This window comes from Phyllostomus discolor, chromosome 1 (genome assembly GCF_004126475.2).
Source record: "Phyllostomus discolor isolate MPI-MPIP mPhyDis1 chromosome 1, mPhyDis1.pri.v3, whole genome shotgun sequence".
Taxonomy (NCBI): Eukaryota; Metazoa; Chordata; class Mammalia; order Chiroptera; family Phyllostomidae; genus Phyllostomus; species Phyllostomus discolor.
The window spans coordinates 163,357,307-163,376,921 of record NC_040903.2 but is presented as its reverse complement, the minus strand read 5'-3'; the positions used below and the strand labels follow the sequence as shown (position 1 = coordinate 163,376,921).

The window sequence follows — 19,615 nt, the reverse complement described above, 5'->3', positions numbered from 1 at the left end:
CATGCAAACCCTCAGTCAAAGCCACTTCTCGTTTGTCCTTGGTCAGGGCATAATCTCCTATTTGGGGTATTCGTTCTTCCTGTCATTATCTGTTAAATATAGAGAGGCAGCACCCTGTAAGAGCCTTGAGTCAGTGTTGCCAGGTGTAGCAAGCCACCATAAGTGGGCTTTCAAAAGTACAAGACTGGTTTCCACCTGGTCAAGAAGTAGGGCAAGAAGTAGTCAAGAAACTTCCTGGCCTGGGGCAGAAGCTCTTTAGCATGGAAGTCTTACTGTCTGCCCAGTCTGCCACCTGGTTTCTAATTCTCTTGTCAGGTTCTACTTCCTGCTTCCTTTTCCCTTTGTCCAGCCCTATTCTCTGTTTTCCCAGGAGTCCCCATTTCTGTCTACCTCCTTGCCTTCCACTTGGGTATCTGTGTCTTTTAGTTTTGTTGTTTTTTCTTTAAGATTTTTTTTAGAGAGGGAAAGAGAGGGAGAGAAACATCACTGTGTGGTTGCCTCTCAGGCACCCCCTACTGGGGACCTGGCCTGCAACCCAGGAATGTGCCCTGACTGGGAATCGAACTAGCAATGCTTTGGTTTGCAGTATGGTGCTCAATCCATTGAGCCATACCAGCCAGGGCTAGTTTTTAACTGCCTATTGATGCTAGCCATCTCCTCTCACCTTGCCTTTGGGAAGTTATAAGCTTTTCACTTCCTGACTAGCATGATGGGTTCCCTACTTTTATCTCTCAGCTCACATACCCTCCTGGCTTCTGATGGCTAATGTAGTTTTTGAGCCATGTATCTTGCCTCTTTCTCTGTAGGTATTGTGACTCACAAATGCTTAACAAGATTATTGGCAAAATATTTAGCAACTGGTTTGGAACGGGCACTGCCCAGACAGAATGGCTGTCAGCAATCCACAACAGAGACGGCAGTCCTTGCATATACAGGCTTGAACAGCAGCCCGCACCCTACACTCTAGACCTCTCCAACCCTTCTGATGAGAGGCCTCCAGTTTTTTCTTAGGGCTCGTGCCTCATATTTGGTTCTTACTCCTTATGTACAAACCTGGCACGGCTAGTCTTGTACCCTGCTTCACAAACTCCTGTCATCTACAGTCCTAGAGCTGACCTTCTCATTTCCTCTCTATTCAGCCGTCACTGGAGGAATCCAGAATACTGGCAACAGACATGAAAGAGAGGCCTTGATGCCAAAACAGCAGGGCAAAACATAAAAGCAGTATTTTTATATATACATTGCAGGTATAGCAAAAATATTCTTGTAGCACAAGGTTCTGTATAACATTATCAAGAGTTATTTCTGTTTTCTTGGCCTGGATACAGGAAGTCTCTTTTGCACATGCCTTCTATGCACCTTTTTGAACCACTTATAGTCTATAAGGAAACAATTGGTTGCATGTGATTTACAAATAAAGGGAATCAGAGGAAACCCTACATCTTCTGTTCTGTCAAAAAAACTGGACCTGTCCTTTCTCCAACACTTCCCTAACTCAAAACAAAACAAACAAACAAAAAAACAACCACCTGGAAGCTTCTGCATTTACACAGATCTTGAACACAGAGAGGAAAGGGGCAGTGCGTTCAAGATGGTTGTTGAGTAGGGCTGGAATTTCTAAGGTTTGGTAATTGCTAATACTTTGAGGTTATAGTTAGGAGGTGGGTGTCCTAAGAAAATGACTCAGTAGCCAGAATGAACCAAGAAAGGGACCCAACTGTGCATTCCCCATGAACTCACTGCAGCTGTCCGTCACCAACCACCCAGTCCTCTACAATGCTTTCCTTTATGTACTTATTGACTCTATTGATATCTCCCAATTTCTTAATTTAAAAAGTTTCAATCTACAAAAAGTTAAAATAATATAACAAGCACATCTATACCACAGTCTTTGATTCACCAAATGTCATCACTCCACTGTATTTCTGAGCTTGCTCCCCAACTCTTATACTTATTTCCTGAACCGGCTGAAAGTTGCAGATGTCAAGACATTCTGCCTCTAAGACACACATCTTGACAGATTAAGGACAGGGTCCTGCATAGCCACAGTACCACTACTGCATCTAAAAAATTCAAAGTGATTCCATAATATTATCTAATATTCAAGACATTCAATTTTCCCTAATTGTCCCAAATCATCTTTTACAGCTATTTTTTTTTTCTGATTTAGGATCCAATGTTCACACGCCCCAACTGGTTGTCACATCACTTGAGTATTTTAAGCTACAATACTCCCCACTCCTCCAGTCTTCCTGGCAGGAACACACCATGGGTGAAATTATGACCTGACTGCATCTCAGCAGGAGACTCATTCCAGGCACTAGTAAGCCTGATCACCAGGCTCCAGTGGTAACTTGCTCATCTCTTCACTATAAGGCCTCAGGTTTCCTAGACAATCTGTGGTGAGATGCTTTGAAAAAATGTGAAAATCCTGTTTTCCAACAATTCACTCAGAAATGTTAAAAGATTTAATTAATTAATTTAATTAATTTTTTAGAGAGGGGGAAGGGAGAGAGAAAGAGAGGAAGAGAAACACCGATGTGAGAAAGAAACATCACCCGTTTGAGCCTCCTATGTGCTGCGGGGGCGGGGGGGGGGGGGGGGGGACCTGCAGCCCAAGCATGGTGCCCTGATGGGGAACTGAACTGGGGACCTGGACAACGCCTGGCCAACTGAGCCGCACTGCTGGTCAGGGCTCACTCAAAGGTGCTGTAACTGTGGATGAGTCCTTGTCTCAATCAGTTACATTAGGGTTTGCATTGCAGTGGTTTTCTGGTTCTCTCATTCCTTCTATTGTGTAGTATTTATTATTCAAATAAACCCATCAGCACCCAGCCCTCTCTTTTCCTCAGTGGATATGCTCTCTGCTTACTTCTTGCTGGGGCTTCCTCCCCACAGCCCTATTGCCCACATGTGACGACTGCAGCCTACCCTGGGGGGCCATTTGCTTCTCCCTTTACCTGCTGATCTCATCATTCCACTTTCAGCAAATCAAAAACAAACATAACACGTTGCCTACAAATTTACAGTAATTGACAAAAATTAAAACAGTGGTAATGCACATTTACTGGGTCAGACTAAAGAGAATAGATAAAGGAAATCACTTTTGTTTTTTAAAAAAATTAGATTGCATAAACCCGGAAAAATCTTTCCTCCTCTCCAGGGTAAAGCCACTTGCTCTATCACAATCAGGGTCTTCACGATGGTGTTGAACAGAGCCCCCTCATCCCTTCAGTTCCGTTACGAGAATTTTGGGAGAACACAGGTTTAGAAATCATTTACCCAAACGTCCCATCTTACATGCAAGAGGCTCAGAGAGGTGAAGGGACTTGCCCAGAGTCCCTCAGCTTCTTAATCGTAGAGTTAAGACAGGAACCTGTCCTAAAAACACCTGCTTCGATATTCTTTTCATTGCCTTTCCAAGTGCCTCGTGATTCGGATGTCTAATGGGCAAGATGATGCCGTAGCATTTCATTGCTAATTTGCATTTGGCCTGCATCAGCTTCCAACCTTTGAATACTTTAAGTAAAAATTCCCATGAGAAGACTCGTGTTAATATTATTATTACGGCATTAAAAAATCAAGCTTCATTTCTGCAGGTCAACAGGGTAAATTTAGGAAGAAGACTCAAGAGAACACTTGCTACCTTTTCTTTAACCAGGAAAAATATAAGGGTCTCAAGGACCTGCATCAGGCCGCTCTCTGAATGCTGCTTGCTCGGAGGCTGAAACTCCCTGCAGATGACAGCTCCGGGGGTCTTAGAAAAAGACGCAGCTGGTGTCCACCCTACCCCACCCTTCCCCATCTCCCGCTTTAACGATGCAGTGCGAGGCATTAGTTAGGTACCGGGAGCTCGTCATATATTCACAGGAGAGGAAAGTGGTGAACAAAGCCCAGTGTGGAAAAACCCAACCCCGCAGCCCAGGGAGGACAGAAGACCGCGCCCTCCCAGCAGCGGCCCGGAGGGCTGCAGAGGCAGCGGAGCCGCAGTGCAGGGCGTGGAACACACACCCGCAGGCGCCTCCCGCCTGCGCATCTCCAAGCATAGCTCTCTTCTGCGCAGCCCCGCACTGGAGGCACGAGGTAGCCCCGCTCTCCGCACCCTGCCGGCCGAGCTCCGACGCTGCGGAGCATCCTCCAGCCACAGGGAAGGAGCGGCTGCCCTGGCGCTGCAGACCGGGGCTGCAGACAGCACTTGGCCCCAGCCCGACCCCTCCCAGCCCTCCGCGCGCTCACCCATCCGAGCACCCATCCCGCTGCCGGCAGTGTGAGCTGTCAGTCCTTCAGCTTCTAGGTAGCCGGGCCACGAGCAGGGGCGGCGCCGAAGCCGGGCGAGCGCGGCGATCAGCAAGCGGCTCCCTGACGGCTGGCGGGCGCGGCGCCCGGGAGCGCGGCAGCGGAGCACGCTGGGAAGCGTAGTTCCCGCGGCGCGCTGCGCCCGCGCGAACGCGGGACCCCCTGCCCGCTCCTCGCCTCCACTTCGTCCCTGCCCAGCAAGCGTTGTCTTCCAGAATCTACGTCCCGACCCCTTAAGGGCTCTGCGGGAGAGTCGAGTCTCAGCCTTGGGGAAACGCTGTGCAGGCTCTCTTGAGAAGATAGGGACACAGATAGGGTGGGTGGCAGGGACTCTTCAGTCTTGTGGGGAGCTGTTGGGTGAGTGAACACCTTAACGTGGCAGCCTCGTCAAGACCCAGTTCAGATGGAGACGAGGCTCAGATACAGTATCTGAGATACTGTATGTGAGAGGCAATTGATCAATATTTCTCTCACGCGTTGATGTTTCTCTTCCTTTCTTTTTGCCCCTCCCTCCCCCTCTCCCTAAAAATGAATAAAATCTTTAACAGAAAAAGAAAAATAGTGGATGCAAGCAGCATTCCAGGTGTAATCTCTGCCTGAAACAGGCAAAGGGTGAATGGAGGTGAAACAGCATCATCATCTGCGCGACCTGTGCAGGAATCATGTGGGGAAAGAAGTGCTGCAGAGGAAATTCTCTATTGGAAAGTAACAACACCACTTTGCATTTGTGAAATACTTCCCCATTCATGTTCTCACTTGATTTTTGTGATAACCTGTGAGATACAGAGTGAAGAGCTTTCTCCAGCCAGAGTTCTAAAGACACAGAGAGGTGATATGACTTACCCAAGGTCATCCAACTGGTCATTAAGCCTATCCTTTCTCCTTCCACCCTGGGTACTCTGGCATTCCCTAAAGAGGCACCCACAGCACTGTCTTTCTTTTCTGTGTTTCAAAACAGGGCCATACCTTCCCCAGCAAGGGGGCTGCATCAGAAAATAAAGTGAATTCTCCAGGGCTTTTGGAACTAGCATGATGAACAGTGGCTCACAGGCACTGCTGGCTGAGAGACCAGTGTGGTTTCCACCATCAACTGTGATACTGGATGGCACCCTGAGCCTCCTCACCAGAATGACAAGTCTCATCTTGGAAAGAGTTAAATGAAATGGAGGTGTGACCAAACCAGCTTAAATTACATTTCTATGTTTTCCTGGTGTTATTCCAAATGTCCTGTGTAACAGACATGATATCTTTGACTTTATATTGTGTGCTTGTCACAAATCATAGCCTTCTGTTAGATAATGGGACTGCTTACAGATCAAGCTGGCAGTTTTCCCAGAGAAAACCGAAGGTAGGCATACACTGAAAATAATAAAGCATTTTAAAAAATTATTTTTTTTATTTTAGAGTGAGGAAGGTAGAAAGAAAGAGAGGGAGAGAAACATCAGTGTGTGAGAGAAATATCCATCAGTTCCCTTTCACATGCACCCCGACTGGAGACCAGGTCTGAAAACCAGGCATGTGCCCTAACCGGAAATTAAACTGGCGACCTTTGGCTTTGTGGGATAACACTCAACCAGCTGAGCCATACCAGCCAGGCAAGCGATTTTATTCGGATAAGAAAAAGTAGTAAAGGTTTGATATAGCAAAGATACTCAGTAGTGTAACATGTCTGTGTGTGATGAAATGAATGGAGCATTATTCAGATAAAGACTGTGAAAGCAAGCAGGCACAAAAATGATTTCAAAGTCATAGCTGGCAGTCAAAGCAGAGATACAAGAGCTATCTGACAAGCCCAGGGCCATATATAAGTTCCAGGAGGATGTTGGCACCAAATAAAGGAAACATTATGAAAAGAACTTCTAATCAATCTGTCTATACCAGGAGGGTTGGCAGCAAGTAGATGTTAATGGATGAATGAGGAAAGTAGAATAGATAACCCCTGTATTTTTAATGTTAAAATTTAATGGACAGATATCATGAATTTTAGTCAATTTAGTTCTTTAAATCTCTCTAAAAATTTCTGTACTTCTGGCCAAGATGGAAGCATAGGTAGATATGCATTGCCTCCTCACACAATCAGAAGAAGGACAACAACAAATTTAAAAATGAAAAACAACCAGAACTGACAGAAAATTGAACTGTATGGAAGTCCAACAACCAAGAAGTTAAAGAAGAAACATTCAGCCCTGGCTGGCATAGCTCAGTGGATTGAGCGTGGGCTGTGAACTAAGGTGTCGCAGGTTCAATTCCCAGTCAGGCCACATACCTGGGCCACGGTCCCCAGCAACCGCACATTGATGTTCCCCCCCCCGCCCCCTCTCTCTCTCTCAAAATAAATAAATAAAATATTAAAAAAAAAGAAAAAGAAACATTCATCCAGACTGGTAGGAGGGGCGGAGACAGGTAACCAGTGTGAGAGGATGCATGGCAAGGTTGCAGCTGGAGGACCAGCAAGGTGGTGGCTGGCAGACTGGGTGGTCCCACATTTGGGTGTGGATAAAGTAGGAGGAACAACTGGGGAGCAAGTCAGATTGCACAACCCAGGGTTCCAGGGTGGGGAAATAAAGCCTCAAAAACCTCTGAATGAAAAAACCTGTGGGAATTGTGGTGGCAGGAGAAACTCCCACACTCACAGGACCCTAGAATGTACACAAGCTCACTCACCTGGGAATCAGCACCAGAAGGGCCCAATTTGCTTGTGGGTAGTCGGGGAAGTGACTGAAAGTGCTGACCCCTCCCCCACAGACAGTGCCACAAGGCAGTGACATGGGTTGCCTGCCCTGGTGAATACCTAAGGTTCCACCCCTTATAACAGGTGTGCCAAGACAAAGAAATATGACCCAAATGAAAGAACAGATCAAAACTCCAGAAAAACAACTGAGTGACAAAGAGGTAGCCAACCTATCAGATTCAGAGTTCAAAACACTGGTAATCAGGATGTTCACAGACATGGTTGAGTGTGGTCACAAAATAGAGGAAAAAATGAAGGCAATGCAAAGTGAAATAACGAAAAATATATAGGGACCCAACAGTGAAGGGAAGGAAACCAGGACTCAACTCAACACTTTGGAGCAGAAGGAAGAAATAAACATCCAACCAGAAGAGAATGCAGAAACAAGAATTCAAAAAAAAAAGAGAGGCTTAGGAACCTCCAGGACAACTTTAAATGTTCCAACATCCAAATCATAGGGGTGTTAGAAGGAGAAGAGGAAAAGCAAGAAATTGAAAACTTATTTGAAAACATAATGAAGGAGAACTTCCTCAATCTAGCAAAGGAAATAGACTTCCAGGAAGTCTGAGAAGCTCAGAGAGTCCCAAAGAAGTGAGGCCAAAGAAGCACACATAAAAGCACATCATAATAACATTACCCAAGATTAAAGGACAGAATCTTAAAAGCAGCAAGAGAAAAGGAGACAGTCACCTACAAAGGAGTTCCCATAAGACTATCAGTTGAGACCCTGGCTGGTGTGGCTTATTGGACTGAGCACCAACCTGCAAATCAAATGGTAGGGGTTTGATTACCACTCACGGGACATGCCTGGCCCAGGTCCCCAGTAGGGGGCGCTTGAGAGGCAACCACACATTGATGTTTCTCTTTCTCCTTACCATCCCCTCTCTAGAAATAAATAAATAAATAAAATTGTTTTTTTAAAGAAGACTAGCTGAGTTCTCAAAAAGAAACCTACAGGCAAGAAGAGGGTGGAAAGAAATATTCAAAGTCATGAAAAGCAAGGACCTACATCCAAAATTACTCTGTCCAGCAAAGCTATCATTTAGAATGGAAGGGCAGATAAAGTGCTTCCCAGATAAGGTCAAGTTAAAGGAGTTCATCATCATCCAGTCCTTATTATATGAAATGTTAAACAGACTTACCTAAGGAAAAGAAGACTGAAACTATGAACAGTAAAATGACAACGAACTCACAACTATCAACAACTGAACCTAAAAATAAAAACAAACTAAGCAAACACCTAGAACAGGAACAGAATCACAGAAATGGAGACCACATGGAGGGTTATCAGTGGGGAGAGGGAGGTAAAGGGGGGAGAACCAGGGAAAAGGTACAGGGAATAAGAAGCATAAATGGTAGGTACAAAATAGACAGGGAGGTTATGAATAGCATGGGAAATGGAGAAGCCAAAGAACTTATATGTATGACCCATGGACATGAATTAAGGTGGGGAGGGATGCTTGTGGGAGGGGAGGTGCAGGGAGGAGGGAAATAAAGGGGAGAAAAATGGGACAACTGTAATAATCAATAAAATATACTTTAAAAAATTTCTAAGGGAGAAAAGGATGGCAGCCATACCTATAATCGGTTGAAACCCATCACCATTTCTGGAGTATATCTAGTAGGTGTAAGTTTTCAATTTGTTTCTTGAAAAATGAAAATATAAATTTTTAGACAGAACTCCTAGAGCTGAAATGGACCTTACAAATCATCTATTCTAGTCTCTTCCTCATGCAGATAAGGAAGCTTGTACAACAACAGTAAAAATCACTTGATAGAAAGTAAAAAGTTCTGTGTGGCTGTTATAATGAAGTATTTTTATTATTCACAATGGAAAATGTAGCATATCTCATTAGAAACATGTAGTAGATACTGTTGCTTGCCTGCTCAACATCCATTCCATCCTCTTTCTTCTTCTTTACGGAAGCCTCACTAGGTGTTCACCCAATAGGGAAGGTGACCCTATTACCATCTCAGAGGTATACTCCTACCTATCTCAGGCAAAGGGAATAGGATCCTTCTTGACTGGCCAGTGAGAGATTAGAGGTGGGAATGTAACCCAGTTCTGGCCAGGGAGACCTGAGGAGAGGCCTGCTGAAGGCCTTCTGGGAATGTTTTCTTGCTCTTCAACAGACATACAGGGAAACACGCCACCATCTCCACGGATGTTTTTGTATATGGCTGCATTACCTGAGACTGGAATGGCCATCTTAGAACCAGCAGGGGATCTAGCCTTAGGACAAAGCCAACACACTGATGATGGCAGAGTAAAGAGACAGGATGAACTGGGTCTGCGATGTTGTTGTTGAGTCAGTAAGTCAATCAGCCCTGGTCTGCCCTACTTCTGGATTTCTTGTTATGTGAGATAGTAAATATCCTTATTGTTGAGTCAATTTGAGATGGAGTTCTCTGTTACTTTAAGCTGAAAGCATCCTCAGTGTTACAGATGAAATGTGAAAGTAAGTTCTTTGGATGGACTGAAGGACTATTTTGCAGAGTTGATAAAAATAAACAAGAATCACAACCCACAGGCAAAACATGGGGATATTATCATGTAATAGAAGTATGAGAGGTATGGATTATCATTTAAATCCAGATATTTATTGTCTGCTTGACTGTGACGAAATTTCTTTAACCTCTCTAAGCCCAGTGTCTTCATCTGTAGACTGGGTATAGTACTGCAATACTTACCATATACGGTTGTCACACAGATTACATTTGATGATTTGTGTCAAATATGCTGCAAAGAATATGGTCAGCTCTACAGCATTGGTGGCTGTGTTGATGAACAGCGAATTAAGTCATATTTATAGTGTAATTGGCAGCAAGTATCTAAAAGTGAATCACCATATAACAGTGATCATGTTAAATGACATCACAGTAATGCAATCAACAAAATCCAGAATGTGGGAAATTCTATGAGACAAACAATAAATAAATTGCAGGAAGAAGAAAAGGGAGAGCTTATAGGTATATATCATAAGAGAAATAACCAAATACAGTGTAACGATTTTGACCTAAATAAATCAGTTGGCTTTTAAAGAAATTTCTTTTATTGATCTAGAGAGAGGAGAAAGGAGGAAGAAAGACACTGATGTGACAGAGAAACATTGATTGGTTGGTTAATCCATTGATCAGTTGCCTCCTGCATGTGCCCTGATTGGGGACCAAACCCACAACCCAGGCATGTGCCCTGAATGGGAGTAGAACACTTGACCTTGTAGTTTGGTGGATGATGCCCAACTAACTGAGCCACATGGGCCAGGTCCAAAGCAGCTGTTTAAAATCCATATTTATAAGACAATTGGGGGAAATGTGAACATAGGATGTTTAATTATATTAAGGTATTATTTTAAATTTTAAGATTTCTTGTGGAGAGATACTACTAAATATTACTAAAAATACTGAATTGTTTGGAAAAAATAATGTTTGGGGTTTGCTTTTACAATAATCCAGTGCGAGAGTGGTGGTGGTAGGGGGGCGGTGTGGGGAGCAGATGAAACAAGCTTGGTCATGGATTGTTAATGGTTGGAGCTGAGCAATGGAGCATTCTTACATTTTTAAGTGCAACTTCATTGAGATATATTTTATAGACCACAAATTCACCCTTTTAAAAACTGTACAGTTCAATTTTTTTAAAGCATATTCACAGAGTATGTAACTGTCACCTAATCTAACTTTAGAACGTTTTAAAAAACCCAGAAAGAAACCTCATGTACCTTAGCAGTCACTGCCCCTTTCCCACCACATTGCCAGCCCCTGGAAACCACTAATCTATTTTCTGTCTTCTCTGGATCTGCTTATTCTGGACCTTTCGTATAAGTGGAATCATAAAACACGTGAGCTTTAAGACTGCCTTCTTTCACTTAGTGTAATGTTTTCAAGGTTCATCCATGCTGTAGCAAGTATCAGTACTTTATTCTTTTTTTTTGTTTTTATGACCAAATAACGTTATACTGTATGGATATACCAAATTTTCTTTATTTGTCAGTTGATGGACTTTTAGGTTGTTTCCACATTTTGGCTATTATGAATAATGCTGCTATGCACATTTGTGCACAAGTTTTTATATAGATACACATTTTCATTTCTTTTCAAGTGGAGTTGCTGGGTCATATGGAAACTTTATGTTTAGCCTCTTGAGGAATTGCCAGGCTGTTTTCCAAAGTAGCTGCACCAATTTACATTTTTACCAGTAATGTGTGAGGCTTCCAATTCCTCCGTATCTTTTCCTGTGGGGAGACTGTGCCCACAGGACACCCCCCGTCCCCTGGCCACCACAGATGAGAATAAGTCTACAAAGACATGATCTGCTTGGGGAGGAAAGGTGGCCGATCTCTCAAAGGAGAAGGGCCAAGAGACTTTTCCTCACTGGGCTTTTATCAGGTTCATTTTGCACAGGAATACAGGTAAAGCTTATTAATCATTGTCAGGCAGTAGGGATCAAACAATAGATAGCATACAAAGAACTATGAGGGCCTGTTCTGAGTCAGGGTCTGTTAGCTAAAGGGCTACAAAACTTTGGGAAACAAACTCATTTCCTGCTCAGAACCTTATTTAATTGCAAGCATTCTTAGCAAAGCAGGTTTCACAGGATTTTACGTTTTCTTTCTTAGGCCTGATCACCAGGGGAAACCGCCCTTTCCAGCACAGGGCTGCACTGCCCTTTATCATTGTTTCAGGCTTAAGTCAGGCAGGGGAAGTAAGGCAGCCAAGAGATTAGAAGCATTCTCAAAGACGGAATGAGAACTCAGGCTTTGTTAAAGCCCAGGGGCAAGGGTCTATCACTCCCTTTTGTTATAGCCCCCCAAGTCCTTCCCTTGGGCCTCCCTGTGATCGGGCCATCCCTTCTGGAATCTTACCTGTCATTGGCTAACCGATCAAGCACTGGGGGACAGGCAGAGTGAAGTAAAAGAGGCAGAAGTGGTGCCCCTGCCAGGGAGATAAGCTTTGTCTCCTTAGTGGCTTATGGTTAGAAGGTCGCTCACTCATCCTTAGCCATGGGGGGCTTACAGCTTCTGAAACCAGGCAGGGTGGTTCCCAACATTTGCCAACACTTGCTAATGTTTATCTTAAAAATTATGGCCATCCAGAGAAAGTAGAATGGTATTTCATTGTGATTTTGATATGCATTTCTCCAATGACTAATGATGATCATTTTTTCATGTGCTTTTTGGCCATTTTTATATTTTCTATAGAGAAATGTCTTTTCAAATCCCTTAAGTTTTAATTGGGTTATTTGTCTTTTATTACTGATTCATAAATTTTTTATATGTTCTGGTGGTCATAAATGCATTATCAGACATGTGATTTGCATTTATTTTCTCCCATTCTGTGAATTGTTCTTTTTTTCACTTTTTTGATGGTATTCTTTAGTAAACACCCTTTATGAGTTTGTGGAAGTTCCTGTATACTTTGCATGATGCTTTTATCATGAAAGGGTGGTTGGTGGATTTCATTAAAGACTTATTCTGTGTCCATTATGAGGATCATGTGGTTTTTTCCCCTTTATGCTATTGGTATGGTTTATCACTTTGATTTTTATATGTTAGATTAAATATTCATTTCTGGGATACATCCCATTTGATCATGGTGTATAATCCTTTTTATTGATAATATGCTGTTGAATTAATTTGCCAATATTTTGTTGAAAATTTTTGTGTCCATATTCATAAGAAAATTGGTCTATATTTTCTTTTCTTTTGATGCCTCTGACTAGTTTTGGTATTGTAGTAACACTTGCCTTATATCAATAGAACAAGTTAGGAAGTGTTCCCCTCCCCTTTGTGTAGAAGTGGTTATGAAGGATTGGTATTAATTCTTTAAATGTTTGGTAGATTTACCAAAGAAGCCTTCTGGGCCTTGGCTTTTCTTTGTCGGAAATTTAAAAATTACTAATTTAGCCTCTTTTCTTGTTCTACATATATTTAGATTATATGTCTTCTTGAGTCAGTTTCTTTTGTTTGTGCCTTTCTAAGAATTTATCCATTTTATCTGAGTTATCTAGTTTGTTGACATACAGTTGTACATAATATGATTTATTATCCTTTTCATTTCTGTAAGGTCAGTAGTGATGTGCCCTCTTTCATTTCTAATTTTGATATTTGAGTCATCTTTCTTTTTTTCTTGGTCATTCTAGCTAAAGGTTTGTCACTTTTGTTGATCTTTTCAAAGAACCAACTTTTAATTTTGTTGATTTACTCTATTGTTTTCTAGACTCCATTTACTTTACTTCTGCCCTAATCTTTATGAACTTTATCATGACCCAGATAATTTCACTGGTGAATTTTACTAGTATTTAAGGAAGAAATGATACCAATTTGCTGTAATTTCTTTCAGAAAACAGAAGCAGAAGGACTACTTCCTAACTCATTCTGTGAGGCTAGCATTACCCTAATACTAAAACCAGACAAAGGCATTACAAATAAAGAAAATTATAGGCCAATACATCTCATAAAACTAGATGTAAAAGTCCTCAAAATTATTCAAATCCAACAATGTATATAAAAAGAGTTATATACTACAAACAAGTGGGATTTATTCCAGTTATACAGTGTTGGTTTAACATTCAAAAAATCAATTAATGTAATTTATCATATCAATAGGCTAAAGAAAAAAATCATATGATCATATCAGTAGGTACAGAAAAATAATTTGACAAAGACAACATTCATTTATGATAAAAAGGTTCCAGCAAACTAGAAATGGAGGAGAGCTTTATATGTGATTAAGAACATCTGTAAAAACTCTACAGCTGACATACTTAACAGTGAGAAACTAGATGCATTCCTCTTAAGGTCAGAAACAAGGCAAGGGCGTCTCCCCTTGCCATTCCTACTCAGCTTTGTACTGGAAGTCCTAGTTAATGCAGTAAGATAAGCACAGGGACTTGGCAATGGGGATGGTGTATACAAATGGAGAAGGAAGGAATAAAACTGTCTGTGTTCATAGATGGCATAACTGTCTATATAGGAAATCCCAAAGAATGATTTTAAAAAAGTTCCTGGAGTGAGGTTGCTATAGGTGATTATAGCAAGGCTGTAGGACACAAGGCCAATATACAAAAGTCAATTGCTTTTCTATAATTGGAATTTGAAAAAAGCCAACACTATTAACATTAGCACAAAGAAAAAAAAACAAAGAAAAAAATACTTAGGTATATATATAATATCTATATGAAGGGGACACCAAAACTCAGATGAAACAAATCAAAGAAGATCTAAATAAATGGAGATGTATTTCATGATCATGGATGGGAAAACTCAATATTGTTAGGGCAGTAATTCTTCCCAGCTTCACCTGTAGATTCAATGCAATCCCAAGCAAAACCCTAGGAAGTTATTTTGTAGACATCAACAAAATTATTGCAATGTTTATATGGAGCAGCAAAAGCCCCAGAATAGCCAATACCATACTAAAGAAGAACAAAGTCAGATGACTTACACTACCCACCTTTAAGACTTAGTATGAAGCTACAGTAATCAAGACAATGTGGTGTTGGTGAAATAGATCAGTGGAACAGAATAGAAAGCCCAGAAATAGATTCACAGAACTACAGTTAACGTATCTTTGACAACAAAGCCATGGCAATTTAATGGAGAAAAGCTCGTCTTTTCAACAAATGGTATTGCAACAATTGAACATTAATATGGAAAAGAATAAATCTAATAAGACTTTTTACTATTCACAAAAAATATATGGATTGTAGACATAACTGCAAAACAAAAACCTATAAAACTCTTTGAAGGTAACAGGAGAAAATCTAGGTGGTTTTGCATTAGATGATGACTTTTTAGACACATCACCAAAAGCAGATCCATGAAAGAAAAAATTGATGTTGGACTTTACTAGGTTGAAAACTTTTGCTTGGAGAAAGCACTGTTAAAAGAATGAAAAGGCAAGGCATAGACTGGGAAAAAATATTTGTTTGCACAGATGTGGCAAAGTTGGAATCATTGTACATTGCCAGTGGGAATATAAAATGGTGTAGTTGCTACGGAAAACAGTTCAGTGGTTCTTCAAAAAGCTAAACATAGAATTATCTATGACCCAGAAGTTCTGCCCTTAGGCATATACCCAAAGAAATGAAAAGTGAGAATGTGAACAAGTACTTATGTATAAATGTTTATTGCAGCATTATTTACAACAGCTAAAATGTGGAACCAACCCAAGTGTCCATCACCAGATGAATGGACAAACAAAATGTGATACAGCCCTACAATGGAATTTTATTCAACCATAAAAGGAATGAAGTTCTGATACATGCTACAACATGGATGAACCTTGAGGACATTACACTAAGTAGAATAAGCTACCCACAAAACAACAAATATTGTAAGTTTCTACCTGTATCAATATCTACAATGGGCACTCGTGGAGACGAAGTAGATTAGAAATTACCAGGGCCTGGGGGAGGCAGGATTGGGTAGTGGTTGCTTTGTGGTACAATTTCTGTTTGGAGTGATGAGAAAGTTTTAGAAATAGACAGTGGTGATGGATGCACAACTTTGTGGATATAATTAATACCTCTAAATTGTATACTTAAATATGGTTTTAAAAAGTGGCTAATTTATGTTATATGTAATTTATTATGATTAAAAGACTAATAGTATAGTATGAATATGCAAAAAACATTGAATTATACACTTGAAATGAATAATTGTATGGTATGTGAATTTTTTCTCAACTAAGCTGTTAAAATATATAATCATATAAGTATAGTATAATTTACATATCTGTTCTGCTGTTGATGGTTAATTGATTGTTTCCAGGTTTTTGTTATTCTGTTTCCAGGGTTTTTTTTGTTGTTGTTGTTATTCTGAAGGATGCAGACATGAACATTCTCACACACATTTCCTGACATTTAGGTGTGAAATTTTTAACAGAGCATATACAGTTTCTAGTATTAGAATTTCTGACTTGTAGGAAATGCACAGGTACAGTTTTGTGAGATAATGGCCGTGTTTTTCAAAGTGGTCGTACCAAGTTGTACTTCTCTCGACAGTGCATCGAATTCATATCTTCACTGATAAGTGGTCTTGCCAAACTTAACTTTTGCCAATCTTTTGAGTGTAAAATGGTTACCCTTTGTTGTCTTGATGTGAAATTTTCTAATAATTAATAACATTAAGCATCTTTTCATGTGTTTATTCACACCAGGATGTTTTCTTCTATAAGATTCTAGTTATGCCATTAGATTATTTGTCTGTTAGGTAGAATCAGCCCTTTAAGCACTCTAGATATTAATCTTTATTACAGTTGTATCAGTTGTATATGTTACAAATAAAACATTATTTGCTAACAGAATCTATGTAGTTTCTCAATTCAGATAGCCAGAATATAAATGTTGAAAAATATGTAGTTTTTAGCATCTATTGGTTCCTGATTTTCATATAAAAATTAACTGGAATTTGGGTAATGAGGGATAAATCAAACATTTTATTCAAATATGTTTGGTTCCTGGGGCACCTATATCTTTTCTTAGTTCCTAATTTAATTTAAATTTAAATTTAATTTAATTTTTTGTAATCCTCACCCAAGGGTATACTCACTGGAGAGAGACAGAGAGAGAGAGAGAGAGAGAGGGAGAGAGAGGAAGCGATGTGAGAGAGAAACAATGATCAGTCATCTCGCATACGTGCCCTAATCTGCGATGGAGCCCATGACATAGGAATGTGCCCTGACTGGGAATCAAACTCTCAGCCCTTTGGTGTTCGGGACGATGCTCCAACCAACTGAGCCACACAGCCAGGGCAACAGCAGCTCTTAACATTAATGTTATGTTTACCAATCTTTTCTTTTATGAGTAAATTTTTTTTTGGTCTTACTAAAGAAATCCTTATCTCGAGATTATAAAAATACTTTTCTATATATTCTTTTGAAAGTTTTAAATTTTTGTTTTTCACATTTAAGTCTGTGATCTATCTGGAATTAAATTGTGTGCATGGTAAGGAACAGAGATGCTACCAAATGGCTAACCAATTGTCCTGACATCCTGTATTTCATAGACCATTCCCCATGGGGGCTGTGGGGTCACCTGTGTCACGTATGAAGTCCTCATACATTTGTGATTCTGTTTCTGTTCTAAAAGCGTTAGGTTTGCTTTCCCCAATTATATCTGTAATCATTCTGTAATTGATTTTGGTATATGGTATAAGGTAGAGATTTAACTTCACTTTTTTTCACATAGATAACTAATTGTACCAGCAGCATTTATTGTCATAGGTTAATTTCTCTGATACCTATGGGTCTGTTCTGGGCTTTCTTTGTTGACTCTGTGTTACAGTTGTCTATCCCAACTGCAGTAAACCACTACTGCAATGGTTTACTTCTCATTGCTTTGTTATGTCTTGATGGCTGTGAAGGTTAAGTCCCCCTTCATCATTCTAATGTCTTGACTCTTCTTAGCCCTTTACCTTCCACAAGAATCCCATAGGAGTTTTGGTAAAAATTTCAGTGAGTTTATATATTAGTTTGAGAAGAAAATGATATTTTCATCATTTTACATCTTCCTAGCCATAAACACATCTCTGCTTTTATGTATACCTTCTTTGATGTCCTTTCATATAATTTTATGATTTCTTCCATATAAAGCGTGCTTCTCTTTTGTTAAGTTTACTCATAATGTTTTTTGGTATCTAGAAGGTCATCTTTTCCACAATTATATTGTCTGATTGATTGATGCAACTGATAGTTGCATGTTGATCTTGTGTGTTATGACTTTGAAGGTTGAACAGTTCCAGTGCAGACCTTATCTGCATTGCCTGTAAACATCTTAGTGTTGCCCATTACTGGTAAACAACAATTTATTTCTTTTCAATCTTCACTTCCCTTTCTTCCCCCTTTTCCTATTGCATTGGCTAGCACCTCCAGAACAAAATTAAATAGAAGTAGTAATAGAAGGCTTCCTTCTCTTATTCTTGGCCTCAAAGAAAATGCTTCTAATAATTCGCCATTAGTTGTGAGGTTTCCCCTGTGTTGTAGGTAGATATAAATGAAACCAAAATTGAAGAAGCAAAAATAAACATAGAAAAAAATTCAATCTAAGACACAAATTGTAGATATTAACTTTTATCTTTTGAATTATGGGGAAAGCAATATAAAATTCACAGAAAGACTAGGTATTTGGAAACAGCCTAGATATCTAAGGAAAAACAATTCACAAAGAACCCTAACTATAAAAATATCAACTAAGTATTAATTCAAGCTGATTAATTTCTTAGATTTAAAGGAAACTATCATGACGATCACAAAAATGAATCATGGAGGAAATTCTGAGAATTATGTGAGATTTATTTCAGAGCATTTTATGACCCAGGATTTAATGTGGCTGAAGAAATTGAAAATAACCAGGGGCAGCTTAGAAATTAGCCCGAATAAGAGAGAAGTGGAATGGCTTTTGAATCTCCATGCACTTGTGGTGGGAACTTTTCCCTGCACTTTTACAGAGGCTTTGATCATTTTTAAAGGCATTAAGTGATCACCACCTAGACTTTTTCTGACTTGGCTCTTTTTCTGCCCCTTATGTTATTTAGGTACCTACTTTTCTGTCTTTTGGTAATCTCTGACTTTTCAAAGTCATCTTCCTGTTCTCTTATTTAGGCCTGTCACACCCTCTGTCCTGCTCCCTGCAAAAACTCTGAGAAAAAAAGGAGTTCTATGGTCAAATGAGTTTGGGGATTATGGTGTCAAGCAACATCCAGTAGCTTACTTTACTGCGGGGCTTCTAGAACCTTCTGTATTCTCATATGCATTGTGAATCTACAAAAGGGAAATAAAGCTGACAGTATTTCCCTGTACAAATGTGGTTGTGAACAAAAGCCAACTCTATCTTTGTGTCATGGATCATGCTGTCACCTTTAACCACCCTTACTGTCCTTTGTAAGCATACCAGTCTCTAGTTAATGATTACCTGTGTTCCATACAATACAGTCATAAGTATTTTTGTTAGTAATGGCCAGAATGGAATAACAACTGAGATCATTATCAAGCTGGTGATAGAACCGATTATAAATCATCATCTACCATAAGACCACCACGAGATATGGCCCCAGGCTCATACTACATCCTTTGTCCCTTTGTCTTGTCAGTCATCTGTATTTGAATTATATTATAAAAATGTACTGTAATAGGGGTCTGGTAGTGAAGAATAATTTGTGCAGAACTGCTGGGTCACCTGTCTGCTCTGACCCTACAATCCTTTAAGTAAATTACCCCATAATAAATTCTGTTATATTTTGTGGATTTGGATGTGTCATTCTTCAGTCTGAAAATACCTTCTCACTACAGTGGCCATTACACCTTTGCCGCACTGTTGGACATTACCCAATTAATCGATCATTGAACCCTTTCCAAAGAACACCTAATAACGTATTATTACACAAGTTCATTAATCTTTAAATAAAAACTCCCAGGTTCTTCAGTAAACTTTTCCTTGTTAGAAGACACGTTATATGCTATCTCACTACTAGATCACAAACTCTTTGAGGGCAATTTCTTCCATTTTCTTGAAGTACTACCTGATCTCATCTATATTTTGAAACTCGGGTTTTCTTAGGCCCTGGGATGGGCACACTGGGTACCACCCAA

At 40.2% G+C, this 19,615-nt stretch overlaps 1 protein-coding gene across 1 annotated transcript in view; it reads right to left on the bottom strand.

The window, feature by feature from the left end:
* The window catches only part of TMOD2 (tropomodulin 2), a 55,815-nt gene extending 51,431 nt beyond the window's left edge, over positions 1–4,384 (bottom strand). The window contains exon 1 of the mRNA XM_028507278.2: positions 4,237–4,384. The gene's annotated coding sequence lies outside the window, so the exon portion shown is untranslated. The remainder of the gene's footprint in view (positions 1–4,236) is intronic.
* Between the last annotated feature and the right edge of the window lie 15,231 nt (positions 4,385–19,615).